General features: G+C 42.8%; 1 protein-coding gene across 2 annotated transcripts in view; it reads left to right on the top strand.

The window, feature by feature from the left end:
• Positions 1-17,314, top strand: part of adamtsl5 (ADAMTS like 5) — a 97,788-nt gene that overhangs the window by 1,165 nt on the left and 79,309 nt on the right. The window lies entirely within an intron of this gene.

The following is a 17,314-nucleotide window of genomic DNA, read 5'->3' as shown; positions in this document are numbered from 1 at the left end:
AATTATTGTAATTAAATTACTTCACACACACCAAAACTTTAGAGAATGATTCGACAGAATCCCTGCATGTTCGCTTACAACCGTTAGTGTTAGCACTAGCTTGCTAGGCTACATAACGTTTTGTTGCCTGCTTGCGAGCAGTATCGTATTAAAAGTACGTGAACATACCTCAGGGAAGCCTTAAACGAGCGTCCTCTCCCGAGCACCCGGTGACCACCAACACGTTTTCCCCCATTTTGTTCTGATAAACACACGGCATGATTCGTTATTGTTGTTGACGCCATGGTAACGAGTGTATCCGGTCACGTTTGAGTTGACAAGATGAAGCCCAGTGATCGTAAAAAACGGGATGCAGTGGTATCGGAAAACAAGCTTATATTGCAGTTGTCTGACATTTGTCTTGTAGTCTGATCTGGCATTACATGTTGTCTGTCTCACACCACCGAATGTTTTTAAAAAAAAACAACTTTATTGGTGGTCATATATTTACATTACTACGTCAACAGACACACGACAGGGCTAAAAATAAACTAGCTTTTGGTTTCGAATATACTGTACACAACAACGACGTGGAGTAAATGTCGGATCGGCGAATTATGACATTAAAGCCGATCAGCCGATCAGCATAAAAACAAGGACACTGCAGCTGCGACGGATGCGTAGTCTACGCTCTGCCTCAGAGCAAGTTGGAAATTGCGGTGAGATAAATTTGCAGTTGTCCATGCAGCATACATGTGTATTTCCTCTGAGGGCAAAAGTCATACAGTCTATTTTAAAGTGATTCCTGCCATGGGTGAGGTAATGCTCTTGCCACTTTTGGGATAACTCCCGGCTCTACATTCCACCTATTTTGCCACATGGCGTTTATCTCTTAAATGTCACCAGCTATAAATACCTTTTTTTTAATTAATTTTTTTTTTTTTTTTTAAATCTAAGCCCCGCAACAGTTGACACAAAGTCAAATCCTCTGGTCCAACTGTGTATACAAATTATATTTATCTTTAGTCTGTCTTTGAATGTCATAACCTTAACTCCACCTGGGCTGTGTTGTGTCTTCTTCTGCACTGCGTTAGTGGAAACAAAACAGGAATATCGCAGTACTTTAAGCCTTTAAGGTGCTACATATGATGTTATGTGTCAAGAGGAATTACTGGGGCTGTCTGTCCATTGGACAACAGGATGTCAAAATGACTGGTCTGCAGAGTGAAGTCGAAGAGGTGGTAGGCTAGAATTTGGCTCAGGGCAAATTTTCCATCTGCGATAACTCTATGGAGGAATGTTTGTTTGGGAAGCAGCCACGAGGCCCCTCAGCACATTTAATGAACTTAGTGTGGAACAATGAGCATATATATAGCTTTAAAATGAGAACTTTTACACGCAATGATGTCATTTTTTCCAAGGGAAATAAACGGTGAGTTTTTTACAGTAACAACATTTTTTGAAAATTCATATTTTATATATACAGAGCTGCTTGAATGTGAAAATGTAGACACATGTGCCTAGATCACACTGACAATTAGGCTTCAGTGTCAGGTCCCGCCTCCAACTGTGTCACATGTTCTTATCACTAATAGTACACTTTGACTTTTGTAGTTTAATTTGGGCATTGTATTGTCATGAAACTAAACATTCAGTGGCACTTCATCATTGTACATGACCATATGTGAATGTTTACTGAAGATGCTTGTTGGATCCTCACCCAACCCTGTTGTTATTAGCAACCAAATCATAACATTGTCGCCTTTTTAATTTATCCCTCTTGGTGTCGTCGATTGACACGTGACACTTGACTGCGTGTTGCCAGAGTAATAGTATTAACGAAAGGCCTGTTAAAAGGGGCTTAGTCGTGATTTGTGCTGTGAGGATGCAGTGGTGTGTATTCACCATTTATTAGATTGAAGGATTAAAGATTAGTTACCCTAAAAACTGCAAGGTCAAAAAGGAAGGCAATAAATGTTCCAGTAACATCAGAATGCCTACAAGGATCTCGTACGTGGCTATGTAAACTTCAGCTTCAAAATTCTCCCAAACATGGCCAATTTGACACCGACATATACTGTGGAGAAAATATTGCCACATAAACAGTACCTTTAGTCTTGTTTTAAAAGCACTTAGCATTTGAAGCATTTACTCATCACATTCATTTAAAATATTAAAAAAAAACCTTTTGCATGGATTTTGCTTGATAAAAAAAAAATGATAAAAAGCCCAGCAGAACGAAGTTAAACTGGTACCACGGGGTAGAACGATTATGCACACAGGTCCACTTGTTATTGACCTATTGTTGACAGTCTTGAGAGAATCCAGTCCTCTAAGGTTTTGTCATATATTTTGAAGCAAAACATAAAAACCTTCCATTTCACAGGCCAAAGTTGAAGAAAAATCTATTTTGAACTTGTGCACATCGCTCTCGTAACTCCTCCATCTTGTCTTTCTGCCATGTTTTTATTCTAATTTACCACGAATGAGATAATGTACTTGGCTCACTCGTACATCGATCGCTGTTTGCTGTCAGAGAAACTAATAGTTATATTATTGGATTGTTAAGGTTCAGTCAGATAAGTGTTTACTTCATTGGCCTTGCGTGTTAGTAGGGTTCCTTCTCAGCAGGGTTATTGTAATGTTAAAGGATTGGTAGTATGTTTCTCCAGTACCTGTGTTTTCAAATCTGGTGAAATGGATCCATTGTATGAGAAAGATACCTTGGCTTTGACTTTATTTTGCTGTGGTCCAGATGTGTGTGGGTGTGATTCTTAACTCTTGATAGTACTTACCTAGAGACCAATCCATACATACATTTTTGGTTCCGCTAATCCTCACTAGGGTCTCGGGCAGGCTGGATTCTATCCCAGCTATCTTCAGGCAAAGATACCCTGAACTGGTCACAAACTAATCGCAGGACACAAATAAACAAACAACCATTTGCACTCACATTCACACCTATGGGTAATTTAGAGTCTTCAATTGACCCACTTTTTTGGATGTGGGAACTGGAGTACCCGGAGAAAACCCATGCGGGGATGGGGAGAACATGCAACCTCCACACAGGCGAGGCTGAATTTGAATCCAGGTCCTCAGAACTGTGAAGCAGATGTGCTAACCTGTCGGTCACCGTGCCACACTTACCATTGTAAGCAAAGCATAGCAAAGCAAATTTATTTAAAAAGTGCATTTCAAGCGGCACGGTGGACGACTGGTTAGAGCGTCTGCCTCACAGTTGTGATTACCTAGGTTCAATCCCCGGCCCTGCTTGTGTGGAGTTTGCAAATTCTCCCTGTTTATTTATTTATTTTTTATTATATTTATATTGTACTGTATGTGCGGCACAGTGGACGACTAGTTAGAACGTCTGTCTCACAGTTCTGATGTCCGGGGTTCAATCCCTAACCCCGCCTGTGTGGAGTTTGCATGTTCTCCCCGTGCCTGCGTGGGTTTTCTCCGGGCACTCCGGTTTCCTCCCACACCCCAAAAACATGCATAAATTGGAGACTCTAAATTGCCCGTAGGTGTGACTGTGAGTGTGACTGGTTGTTTGTTTGTATGTGCCCTGCGATTGGCTGACAACCAGTTCAGGGTGTACCCCGCCTCTTGCCCGATGACAGCTGGGATAGGCTCCAGCACGCAAGCGACCCTAGTGAGGAGAAGCGGCTCAGAAAATGGATGGATGGATGGATGTATGTGCGGCACGGTGGACGACTAGTTAGAGCGTCTGTCTCACAGTTCTGATGTCCGGGGTTCAATCAAAGAAAATGTATGGATGGATGGATAGTGCATTTCATTTCACTGGGGCCCGGCTGGGCACAGCCCAAAAGGGTAACGTGTTTCCCCCTTCCCATGGGCTCACCACCTATGGTTGGTGCCTGTCGTGGCGGCAATCCCTGAACCCGTTGGTGGACACCAACGGTGACGGATGCCGTCAAGCTGAAGAAGGAGTCCTATCGGGCCTTCTTGGCCTGTGGGACTCCTGAGGCAGCTGATGGGTACCGGCTGGCCAAGCGGAATGCAGCTATGGTGGTCGCTGAAGCAAAAACTCGGGCATGGGAGGAGTTCGGTGAGGCCATGCAGAAAGACTTCCGGATGGCTTCGAGGAAATTCTGGTCCATCATCCGGCATCTCAGGAGGGGGAAGCAGTGCACCATCAACACTGGGTATAGTGGGGATGGGGCGCTGCGGAGAATACTTGGGGGGGAGAATACTTCGAAGACCTCCTCAATCCCACCGACACGCCTTCCCATGAGGGAGCAGAGTCTGGGTTCTCTGAGGCGGGCTCTCCTATCTCTGGGGTTGAGGTCACCGAGTTGGTTAAAAAGCTCCTCGGTGGCAAGGCCCCAGGGGTGGATGAGATTCGCCCGGAGTTCCTCAAGGCTCTGGATGTTGTAGGGCTGTCCTGGTTAACACACCTCTGCAACATCCTTGGCAAGGTCCTTGGCAGCTCTACACCCTTGGCAGGGTCCTCGAGGGTGCATGGGAGTTCGCCCAACCAGTCTACATGTGTTTTGTGGACTTGGAGAAGGGGTTCGACCGTGTCCGTCGGGGGGTCCTGTGGGGGGGTCCTTTGGGAGTATGGGGTACCAAACCCCCTAATATGGGCTGTTCGATCCCTGTACGGCCGGAGTCAGAGTTTGGTCCGCATATCTGGTAGTAAGTCGGACTCGTTTCCGGTGAGGGTTGGACTCTGCCAAGGCTGCCCTTTGTAACCGATTCTGTTCATAACTTTTATGGACAGAATTTCTAGAGGGAGTCCGGTTTGGTGGTCTCAGTATTGCATCTCTGCTTTTTGCAGATGATGTGGTTCTGTTAGCTTCATCAAGCTGTGACCTCCAACTCTCACTGGAGCAGTTCGCAGCTGAGTGTGAAGCGGCTAGGATGAGAATCAGCACCTCCAAATCTGAGACCATGGTCCTTAGTCGGAAAAGGGTGAGTGCCCTCTCCAGGTCGGGGATGAGATCCTGCCCCAAGTAGAGGAGTTCAAGTACCTTGGGGTCTTGTTCACGAGTGAGGGGAGAATGGAATGGGAGATCGACAGGCGGATTGGTGCAGCGTCTGCAGTGATGCAGACTTTGTATCGATCCATTGTGGTAAAGAAGGAGCTAAGCCGAAAGGCGAAGCTCTCGATTTACCGGTCGATCTACGTTCCTACCCTCACCTATGGTCACGAGTTGGGGGTCGTGACCGAAAGAACAAGATCCCGGATACAAGCGGCTGAAATTAGTTTCTTCCGCAAGGTGTGCGGACTCTTCCTTAGAGATAGGGTGAGAAGCTCGGTCATCCGGGAGGATCTCAGAGTAGATCCGCTGCTCCTCCACATCCGAGAGGAGCCAGATGAGGTGGCTTGGGCATCTGATGCGAATGCCTCCCGGACGCCTCCCTGGTGAGGTGTTCCGGGCACGTCCCACCGGGAGGAGATCCCGGGGACGATCCAGGACACGCTGGAGAGACTACATCCTTCGGCTCGCCTCGGAACGCCTCGGAATCCCCCCAGAAGAGCTGGATGAAGTGGCTGGGGAGATGGAAGTCTGGCCGTCCCTGCTAAAGCTACTGCCCCCACGACCCGACCTTGGATAAGCGGTAGAAAATGGATGGAGTGCATATCATACACAAGGTAACTCAATGTGCTTTGTATGATTAAAAGCATTTAAAAACAAAACCCAAAAAATGCTTATAAACATTTAAAACAAAGAGAGAAAAATAAAAGTACAATTTAAACAGCGTACAGTGCAAGAAATATCATTTAAAAATGTATGTAAATAACCCATGGGCACACTCAGAATAAAGCTACATAAATGTCTAACACTAGTAGAACCACCATACATATCAGAATTTTGAGTCTGCACCATCACACACACATCTGTGAGTCTCATTTAAAATAGAAAATTGAATAGTAAAAGAAACTACCGGTACCTGCATGTTACCATTACACTTCAGCACTTAGCTGGGCCATGTCTGTACAATTAGTTGATTGGTCAACAGCAATAAAGTGAATAAATAATTATTTTCCCAGGTTTTCCAAAACTTTCCTGCAACTACCTTAGCAGGTATAGTTTCACTCTGTGAAGAGTTGTTATGACTGAGAGGCACTTTTTTAATAGCTGAAGTGACAAGCTAAATTTTGTTGTTTGAGGAAACATTTGAGGATCCATTGTATTAGAAAGATACCTCGGCTTTGACTTTATTTTTGCTGTGGTCCAGATGTGTGTGGGTGTGATTCTTAACTCTTGATAGTACTTACCGAGACAGTATTTACAACCACCAATCCATACATCCATTTTCCGTTCCGCTAATCCTCACTAGGGTCTCGGGCAGGCTGGATTCTATTCCAGCTATCTTCAGGTAAAGATACCCTGAACTGGTCACCAACTAATCACAGGACACATATAAACAAACAACCATTTGCACTCACATTCACACATATGGGTAATTTAGAGTCTTCACTTTTTTGGGTGTGGGACCTGGAGTACCCGGAGAAAACCCATGCGGGGATGGGGAGAACATGCAAACACGACAGACGAGGCTGGATTTGAACCCAGGTCCTCAGAACTGTGAAGCAGATGTGCTAACCTGTCGGTCACCGTGTCGCATTTACCATTGTAAGCAAAGCATAGCAAAGCAAATTTATTTATAAGGTGTATTTCAAGCGGCACGGTGGACGACTGGTTAGAGCGTCTTCCTCAGAGTTGTGAGTACCAGGGGTTCAATCCCTGGCCCCGCTTGTGTGATGTTTGCATGTTCTCCCTGTTTATTTATTTATTTTAAATATTTTGATTATATTTATATTGTACTGTATGTGCGGCACGGTGGACGACTGGTTAGAGCGTCTGTCTCACAGTTCTGATGTCCGGGGTTCAATCCCTGACCCCGCCTGTGTGGAGTTTGCATGTTCTCCCCGTGCCTGCGTGGGTTTTCTCCGGGCACTCCGGTTTCCTCCCACATCCCAAATACATGCATGGTAGGTTAATTGAAGACTCTAAATTGCTGAATGTGAGTGCGATTGGTTGTTTGTTTGTATGTGCCCTGCGATTGGCTGGCAACCAGTTCAGGGTGTACCCCGCCTCCTGCCCGATGAAAGCTGAAGAGTCTTCAATTAACCTACCATGCATGTTTTTGGGATGTGGGAGGAAACCGGAGTGCCCGGAGAAAACCCACGCAGGCACGTGGAGAACATGCACAGGCGGGGTCAGGGATTGAACCCCGGACATCAGAACTGTGAGACAGATGCTCTAACCAGTCTTTCACCGTGCCGCACATACAGTACAATATAAATATAATAAAAAATATTAAAAATAAATAAATATACAAAATAGCATCAGAGGAAGTTGAATCCCCAGCATGCCGACTGGTGTGTAAATAGTTGCTAAGAATGACATTTATTGTTGATTGATGTTAGATGTTAATTATTCCCTAGTAGTCGTAGTAGTATAAGGCATTATTTGTGTTCATCCATCCTGTTTATGTAGTTATTGTTTACTATAATGTTGGTTTATTTGTTCAAGCACAGTAACTGAGTTTTTCATTGTAGTTAATGTGGTGCCTTGTTGATACTCACTTGTGCTGTCTGGTGGTGACTGTCTGTTTTCACATCTAGAAGCAGGGACGTGCAGGGTGCGGCTATGGGTGTGGAGTGAGTCAGTCATTAGGGTGAAAAGTCCACCAACTAGGAGTTGTCTGACTTCGTGGTCCACCCCTTTCAGATAAAGAAATTTAGAGCATTTTGATGTTATGTGTCATCAAGACAAAAATAAAAGTCCTAACTGTAGCGTATGTTGGTTTTGGATAAAAACATAATTAATTTTGGACAAACAATAAGCCGGACGTTAACGCCTGCTTTACTTCCAGTTTAGTTTGATATACATTTAACATTAGACTCATAAAGGGTCACCACGTCTCTTTTTTTTAGTTGTGTAAAATTTAGGAAAAAGGGACGAAAAACCTCAATCAGCCTCATAATCGAGAAGGCTGCTACACTTATGAAATGCAAGTTCTCGATTACAGAGGTTTATTATTAACTCAAAACACACACAAAACACAACAAGAAGATGAATTTTATACAAAATTTAATTATATCTAAAGGGAAAACTACAGGTAATCAATACAGGGGGGATCTAACTACAGAAAGCAAACACAAATAATGGTAATAGACAGAAACTAGGCATACAAAAAGGGAGGAGGACATCGTGTGTGGTTGGAATAAAAATGTGCATGTGGAATGGGTTGAGTCAAAGCGAGAGAGAGCAAAGTTGGGATTTGTGTGAATATAGTAATTTCCCCAGAGTTATAAGGCACTAATCTTGTGCTTTCTAACAACCATTGTTGTGCTACTCACGACCATAGATCAGCTGGTCTTTGGGGATGGTCTTTCTCCTAGCATCTCAGGAAGAAAACGAGGCATGTGTAGTTGAAGAAGAAGAACTAAAACGAACAGGCGGGAGAAGAAAAAGGGAAGTTGTTTGTCACGTTTCCGGTGGGAGAATACGACCGTTCCTCTTCCTGCCTTTTTCAGGATCCGCTGACAATTCAGATAGCTCATGTTTGGCTGGGAGCGTACCTGGTACTTTTAGTAGCCGCTGTTCTGATTGCCAAGCGGTGACCCACGTAGGCCGGGAAGCTAAGTCTCTATCCCAAGTTTGCATTGGCTGAACCGCGGGTTCGAACAAAGAAAAGAGTTGACCGAGGCCAGCGCCGCAGCGGCAGGCAGGTTAGCCAGGAAGAGCCCAGAAGCAAGACACAAGAGCCAAGAGGAGGCGGAAGTCAAAGGTTAAATACCCAGGAGGTCTGTCTGAGAGATGTGGGGTGGGGGGGTGTTTGGACAGGAGAAGACCACCCCCATCAACTTGAATTTTGGTCTCCAATTTAGCCATAAAAATGCTGTATAAATCATATATTAATATAACATACTCCCAACTTTGTACTCTTATTCATAGTGCAAGCATACAGAATGATTGTTTAAACTTTCGTCTTGGCAAATCAACTGCTTATTGTACAATACAACATTTCATACTGTTTGGCTTCAAATCAAGACGAACAGTTCTCAAGTCTCGCAGCTGGACCTGTAAAGTTGACACAATGACACTGACATCAAGGCATACATTTGGATATTTCTGCAGAATTCTTAAAATATCAAAACAGACATTTATCTTGGGTTAGGTTTGCAGTAACTCTCAACCGCCAGCGGGTGTCACTCGTATTCCAGCAATTGTTCCCAGTGGGCGTTTTGCGACGCCTTGCATGCATGTTTTAATATTAAAACAAATAATTCATTGCTGTATTTGAGTTCCTGAAAAAGGCGGTGATTAAACATAACTCAAGTTCCGGGAGTAATAGTTCAATCTGTGGCACATTCAACTAATAAATCTAACATTGTCGATCTGCCCCAGCTTGGTCTTATTGGAGAGAGGATCTCCCAACCTTTTGGTCGCTATCTTCAGTTCTGCACATCAAAGGGTCTTTGATGACTGGAAGCCAGATTTGGCGGGGAGTTGTTAATTAGTTTAAGGCCCGGGTGAGATAAATTAGGCATCCTTGTGGCCGTCTTGCACAGCGGGGCGGCTTGGAAGAATGCAGTTTATCAAGTTGTTGGGGGGGGGGGGGGGTTGCTATGACAACCGGGCCATAGTCACTACATAACCTTGGGTTGATATTATGACTGAGCCTACTTACCTGAGGTGCTACAACTACTTTAATGAAGAAGACAAAATAATAATAATAACAATTTGGCTCACAATTTGTGCTCACTGCTTTGCACATAAATGGAAAAAAATATTATTTTCGTTTCTTGTTCATTTTGAATGTCTGGTACAACTACACATTTGTTTGAGCAAATATAATGATGCAAAAACAAATCGAAAAAAAGAAGTTTCATTTAAGAGCTGATTTCTAGCCACGTCCCATGCTTTTCTTGATAATAAATAAAAATCACTCAGAATACATTTAAACTTACACATCAAATAGAAAATTAACTAATATGGAATCAGCTATATTTTTTCATGTTCATTGTATTCCTCAGGTAATATAGCTTGAGTGGTACCAGGCATTAAAATGAACAACAAATTGAAGAAACAAGGGTAGTCTAATATGTTTTAAAATATTTTTTTTATGGCCACAACAGCTATAATGTGTGCACATAATACTGATTTGTAGGTTAAATTCTATTGATTAGCTTTGACATCTGAGGAAGCAAATGATGCACACCTTTGCTGGAAACCTCAACGCCGGCTATCCTTAAATTCAAGTGTCATTTAGTCTGATCTTGTAAATAGCCTGCAATGCAAGGTTTTTCCAGAATGTCTGTAGTTTATTGCCAGCCTTAAAGAAAATTCCATTTTACTACAGTGTATCCCTACTGTGTCTTTAGCCACAATAAAGCAAATGTTCCATGTGCCCCCTTTTTATTTTGAGCACCTGCCCCTCCAAAACCCTTTGCAAGCCCCTGTCTAGAAGTAAACTCTATTATCACCAAAACCACAGTGCCACACCCTATAGAATACAAGCAGTATAGAAAATGGATTCATGGAAATTGCTATTTTAATCTGTATCTTTTTTTTAACCTATTTGTTAGATCAAATCTTGAATACCCACTTAAGTTACCCAGCAAAGGTTTTAAAGTTAGCTACAATTGTTTTGGTCTCTGATTACATTTTTTTTTCATGGTTTAAACAAGGTGAAAAGTTTAGCAAATAAATGATGACAAGTGCCAAGTCTTTATCTATCTTGACATTATCTCTGATCTTTTAAAAAAGGAATTGTCATTAGCATGTTTAGTAAAAGCATATTTTTAATGCCTTTCTGCGTGGTCATCATGTTGTGTGTTCAGGACTGCAGATGACTCTTGGTGCTCTGTCTCACTCCAAGTAACTTTAAAAAGATAATCTTATAATCCCTGAGGTATGACGGTGTACCAATTTTTTTCTCTCTGTCGTGGAAGCAGAGAGGGAAGTGAAGTGAAGCAAAACAAAGTGAAGGGAAGGGAACGTCTTTGAGCAAGAGTTTAAGTGTAGACCGTTAGGCAGCAGCAAAACCAACAGCATGAGCTCGCTTTTAATGCAGTCATCTGTTATGATGAAACGGTGTGAGGTTCACTGATAAACCTTGATAAAATGGTCAGTGTTAGTTTAACATTTTAAGTACTGTTTTAACTAATTAGTCTCTTTTGGCTTCTTCCATCCGGTGTGCTTGGTAACAGCCACATATGTTACGGTGCTACGAAATAGGCAGTCCAAATGACGGCAATGTTTTTTTTTTTTTTTTTCCCAACAAAGAGGATTGGGGCAGAAGTGTAGGCGTTTTTCGCTTTTTATAATGGCACCTAAAAACCTTCCCTTTAAAATGTTCTTCAAGGGGAGCAGCTGCTGAAGCACAAAAGGCTTCCATTAGCACTCAAAGAAGCTCATTTCATGAATGCATGCAGAGCTGGGACACAGAGTGTTCGATTGTTGTTGCTTCATTCATAGTCAACAGACATTCAGGGGTCAGAGTTGACCAAGTGCCCACAGACTGAACATCTGTTAAAGGTTGTGTCAGTCCATTCAGTGCCTTGTTCCTTATAACGATCAGACCCTTTACCCAAACACTGGTTGTCTCTTTGCTCCATTTTAAGTGGGGAGGTCAAAGGTTAAGATCAGCCCTATATTTGGAAGACATAATGCTTTCTAACATGGTGGGTGAGCTGCCTTGTTTAAAGCCGATGCCCATAGGTCACCATCCAGAAGCACCAAAGGAACTTCACTCAGGTATCTCCGATATTGACGTTATTCACAACTTCTTGCAGGTCAGAGGACACCTGCTGTTCATTCTTTCCTTTTCCCCATAATAGCATTTATGTAATTGTGTGATAGCAGCACAGAGTTGTTGTTTATTTGTACTGACTGCAATGCAAGCTGTCAATAAAGTTTTGTATGATCCGCCACTATAAAGCAATCCTAAGCCTTTTATCAAAATTCTGATCTGCTTTAAATCTCCAGGCAAATATTGATTTTAAGATGGGCATAATTGTTTATAAGATCAAACCACAATTGGTAAAATGGTGGGTTAGATTTTGTTAATGAACTATCACCATATTGTCATTGAAGATTAACATTCAATGTAATGAAAATGATCCTATTACATTTTTTAACTAATGGAAACTACGATTAAGGAATTTGCTCTGGAGTGTATGAATGTTTATTGATTCAGTCTGGCTACTATTCATTCATTGTATTAAACAGGATGAAATTTGAGAATGAAAGTGCCTTTAATTGCAAGAGCAAACATTTGATGACCTAACTCATCAGTGAGCTGTTATCTACTGCAATAGTGGACATTTAATGAAAACATTCAAGGCCTGATTTACTAAAGGGCACAAACTTGATTGCTCATGGAAACAGATGTCAAAGCTGATCTATTAACCAGGCGCAACCAGGATTGCATTTGCTAAACGTGCAAAAATGCAGAGCAGTTTATTTTGTCCGTTCTAGGAGGAGTATTCGCAAATGAATTAATTTAGCACACGCAATGTGATTTATCAAAACTGAAACGAACTGTGATGTCTGATTTTGCATCTTTAAATAGCAGGTTCTGAAAGGCAGGTGCAAACTGCAAGCGCGGCTGTTTCCTAGTATAGGGTAGGCAAAATGTGAGGCGGCAGGGAGGACTACCCCACTCATGGAAACATTTTTGAAATGCCACTAACAAAACGAATCGTTACATACTGTATCTTCTATTCAGCAATGCAATTTTGGAGCTTCTGAATGTTCGAAGGACTGACTTGGAGCCGTGCAATCACAAGAAGGAGTCATGCCATATCACCAATGACAAAACTCCTTCCAATTCTGCATTTCTGAGCTTCTTCGTCATTTCACCGTGCTGCGGCAATTAATTCCGGCCCCTCATAAAGCAGTTGTTTAGGTTTTCTTTCATGCACGGTACGCAGAATCGGCACATACTTCTAACTGCCACACAATACCCATTTTAAATATGGGGATCTCCACCACCTTTACACCTGTTGCCAACATCCAATGAGTTTCACAAATGGCTTATATGTTTTGGATCATTGACAGAGCTTATTATGTTTCCCAAGTTTTATCCTTTCCATCACTTTAGATTAAAGTTACTCCACAAGTGTCAAACTCAAGGATAGGATAGGATAGGATCCGCCCGTCACACCATTTTATATGGCCTGCGAAATCACGTGCATCAAGCTCCACAATTCATGTTAAAATCTGCACCAAATTTCAAGTTATCATACTGTATGTAATGAAAAATAACATCGAGATATTGTGAGCTTTTTTTGTTACCAAACAATAGTTGAACAAACAATTGAACAAATTATTATTATTGACTTCTGATTTCAAAACTAGCTATCCATTAATTTGTTGTTTATACTGTGTGTAATAGTATGATGAGGCGCTGACACATTTACTTTATATAGCTTAGCAGTCATAATGGCCCTCTGAGGGAAACTGTACTTACAAAATTGTCCGCGACAAAAATTAGTTTGACACTCCTCGGTTACTCTTTGTCCCATTGGTCCATAACACTTTCCCCAGAATTTTTAAGGCTCAGCTTTACTTTTTGGAAACATTACAAGGATTGACTATGATTGAACAATTGCATCATTGTATTGTAGAGCATCCATCCATCAATCCATCCATTTTCTACCGCTTATCCGAGGTCGGGTCGCGGAGGCAGTAGTTTTAGCAGGGACGCCCAGACTTCCCTCTCCCCAGCCAATTCATCCAGCTCTTCCGGGGGGGATCCCGAGGCGTTCACAGGCCAGCCGAGAGACGTAGTCTTTCCAGCGTGTCTTGGGTCCTCCCCAGGGTCTCCTCCCGGTGGGACGTGCCTGGAACACCTCACCAGGGTCCGGGAGGCATCCGAATCAGATGCCCCAGCCACCTCATCTGGCTCCTCAATGTGGAGGAGCAGCGGCTCTACTCTGAACTCCTCCCGGATGACCGAGCTTCTCACCCTATCGCTAAGGGAGAGCCCGGACACCCTCCGGAGGAAACTCATTCCGGCCCCTTGTATCCGGGATCTTGTTCTTTCGGTCACGACCCACAGCTCATGACCATAGGTGAGGGTAGGAACGTAGATCGACCGATAAATTGAGAGCTTCGCCTTTCGGCTTAGCTCCTTCTTTACCACAACGGACTGCATCACTGCAGAGGCAGCACCGATCCGCCTGTCGATCTCCCGTTCCATTCTTCCCTCACTCTTCCCTCACTCGTGAACAAGACCCCAAGATACTTGAACTCCTCCACTTGGGGCAGGATCTCATCCCCGACCTTGTAAAGCATGTGCCTACATAAAAACACATTACTAATTTCTTTTATCACTAAATCAAAATTAGGAAAGGAACAGTTCCAAACCACCAAGAATTCCAGTGTTTTCCATTGCCTATGCTTAAGTGTAATAGAATGTCATTTGGGTGGGTGTTTCCCTCCCGCACTCTTGTCATGTGTGCAACGAATGTCTGTTAAAATAAACAACTCGTCCAGCATTGATTAAAGCCACTTCCCTCTCCCTGGCCTGGAGCTATGTGCTGCTATAGACTTAATGAGAGCAGGAGGAGGCAGGCTGACCCCTCTCACCTCTTGAAGGGCCCCTGCAGTTATGGCGGCAATCAGTGAGTGTCCAAAACTGAGAAAGTCAAACTCAGCAAATGTTTCATCTTTACATATAATGCATGACATTATTTAGACTATTTTGCTAAAATGTTTTAATTTGAATCATTTTACTTTCATTGTGTTGTAGGTGGATGGATGCACCACTTTAATTTGAGCAAAATATAATCAACCATCATGGAGCGTGATACCCTTGTAAGGGTTTTATTTTTTTTGTATTGCCATAATCCTTTTTTTTTCTTCTACCACACATTTTCCCAGTTACTCGTTTTTCAGGCAGAATTCATAGGGTTCAATCATACATGCCCCAGATACCGATTTTTAAAGACTGCATATGCCACCACACCCAGTAGACTGTTTGAATGAAAAAAGCAGGGGCTGACAATCCCATGCCCCTGGACAGAGAGATACGCACTAATGAAATTAAAAAGAGCACTAAAAGATCATTAAGAAGGTTTAGCTATACATAGTAATTCCCCAATTGAACCTGGAATACAGTTAAAGAAATAAGTTAAAGAAATTGCCGTGACAGATAAGAGTAATATTCATACTCAGTGGGATTCAATGCCACCCTACTATGACATTTTAGTGTGGTGGCTACAATTACAGTAGACAAAGAAAAAAAACATATATTTGGAATCATGTTTTTGGGCACCTGGTTAATACAAGCCTGTAATTTAGCCCAGCTCAGATGTCTTCAAACGAAGACATCTGGCCCATGAGTTGATAAAGGCTCATGTATGGCTACCAGCTAACAGTGTTTGTTGAGGGCCAGTGAGTTGCCACCACGCAAACTATGCACAATACTGAATATACTGTATGTTTATCATTAGTTGGCCATCACAACTGGACTATACTGGATGTCTTAGAAGAAGTTTCACCTCTCATCCGAGCAGGTGTCGCGTTTCCACACTAAATTTCAGTGCTGTCCTACCTGGCATTGTTGCATGTACTGATGATACCTGCTCGGATGAGAGGTGAAATGTTATGGACAACCAGAACAGTGCATTTGCTATCGATTAAATGCTCTGAGAAATAAATCACCTCTTTGAAAGAGAACATTCTTAGACATGTACTGGAGGACTATTGGAATATTGTTCAACAAACACTTAAAATAGAAAAAGAATAGAAAAGTAAACTGTATTACCAGCAGTAATTCAGGGAGGCTAAGACCAACAGTAAAATGATTTGGAAAACTTTCAACAAGCTAGCAGGGCACAATAATAATTCCCCACCTGTGCATATTGAATATAACCAAGGGCATATTACTAGACCAGATGACATTGCTAATTATTTGAGTAATTATTACAGGTATTCTTACAAGATGGTGCCTACCCGTGTGGTCGCCTCGGTTACGTGCTCTCGAGTATTGTCAATGTTTTTGTATTTTTCGTTTGTCTTTGGCGACATTACGCGACTCACTTACACAAGGGAAGACTTGCTAAACATCAGGGAGTCTAACGCAAACTTTCTTTCACCAACCGTCGCAAATCCGCTCAGTTTTTTTCCTGAGTTACTCAGCGGGGTAGCGACTGCGGTCTATGGCGCATGGAGACGGAGGCGACGCCACAGAGGGAAGCGAGCCGGCATCCAAGTGAAGCTCCTGAAGAGAGGATACAGATTGGCGTTCCCGTCGATCCACGTCATGAATCTCCACCCCTACCCAACAAAATGGACGAGCTTCATCCTCTGATAAAGACCAGTAAAGACTTTGAACGTTCCGCTGCCCTGTGCTTTACGGAGATTTGGCTTTGTGAGGCTGTCCCAGACGGCGCCGTTATGCTTCCCGGCTTCCACTTTGACCGGGCAGACCAAGTCATGGAATTATCGGGAAAATCAAAAGGCGGTGGGATATGCTTTGACATAAATGAAAAATTGTGTACTGACATCTCAGAGCTCAGCACACACTGCAGCCCGCATTTAGAGTTGCTGTTTTTGAACTGTAAGCCATTCTACTCGCCACGTGAGTTCGCATCTTTCATTCTCACCGGTGTTTACATTCAGCTTCAAGCTAACACGAACACCGCACTGCTAACGCTCGCTGAACAAGTAAATGGAATAGGAAAAGAAAACACCCAGACCAGCCCTAATTATTCTTGGGTACTTTAACAAAGCTAAACTCAACCACAAATTCCCTAAATACAAGCAGCACATCGACTGTCCGACCAGGGAAAATAACATTTGAGACCGTTGCGATATTACACTAAATAATGCATACCGTGCCATACCTCGTGATGCCCTGGGCTCGTCTGATCACTGCTTAATTCACTTAATACCAACATACAGGCAAAAACTTAAATGTGCGAAGCCTAAGGTGAAAACAATGAAAAAGTGAACCAACGATGCAAAGACAGAACTTCAAAGCTGTCTAGACTGCACAGACTGGGGTGTATTTGAAAATTCAGCTGGCAGCCTGGATGAATATACAGACACTGCCATATCCTATATCAGTTTCTGTGAAGAAGTGTGTGTACCAACAAAGTCATTTCGCACACTCAATAACAACAAATTGTGGTTTACTGCCAAACTTAATCAACTTTGCCAAGCTAAGGAGGATGCATATCAAAGCGGGGACAGGGCCCTGTATAATCGCACTAGAAACCAGCTGACTAAAGAAATTAGCATTGCAAAGAGAAACTATGCAGTAAAATTAGAAAAACTGTTTTGTGCTAACGACTCTAAATCAGTCTGACATGCATTACAATCGCTAACCAATTACA

The sequence above is a fragment of the Phycodurus eques genome, chromosome 2, assembly GCF_024500275.1.
Source record: "Phycodurus eques isolate BA_2022a chromosome 2, UOR_Pequ_1.1, whole genome shotgun sequence".
NCBI classification, from domain to species: Eukaryota; Metazoa; Chordata; class Actinopteri; order Syngnathiformes; family Syngnathidae; genus Phycodurus; species Phycodurus eques.
This window is presented reverse-complemented; position numbering and strand designations above follow the sequence as displayed.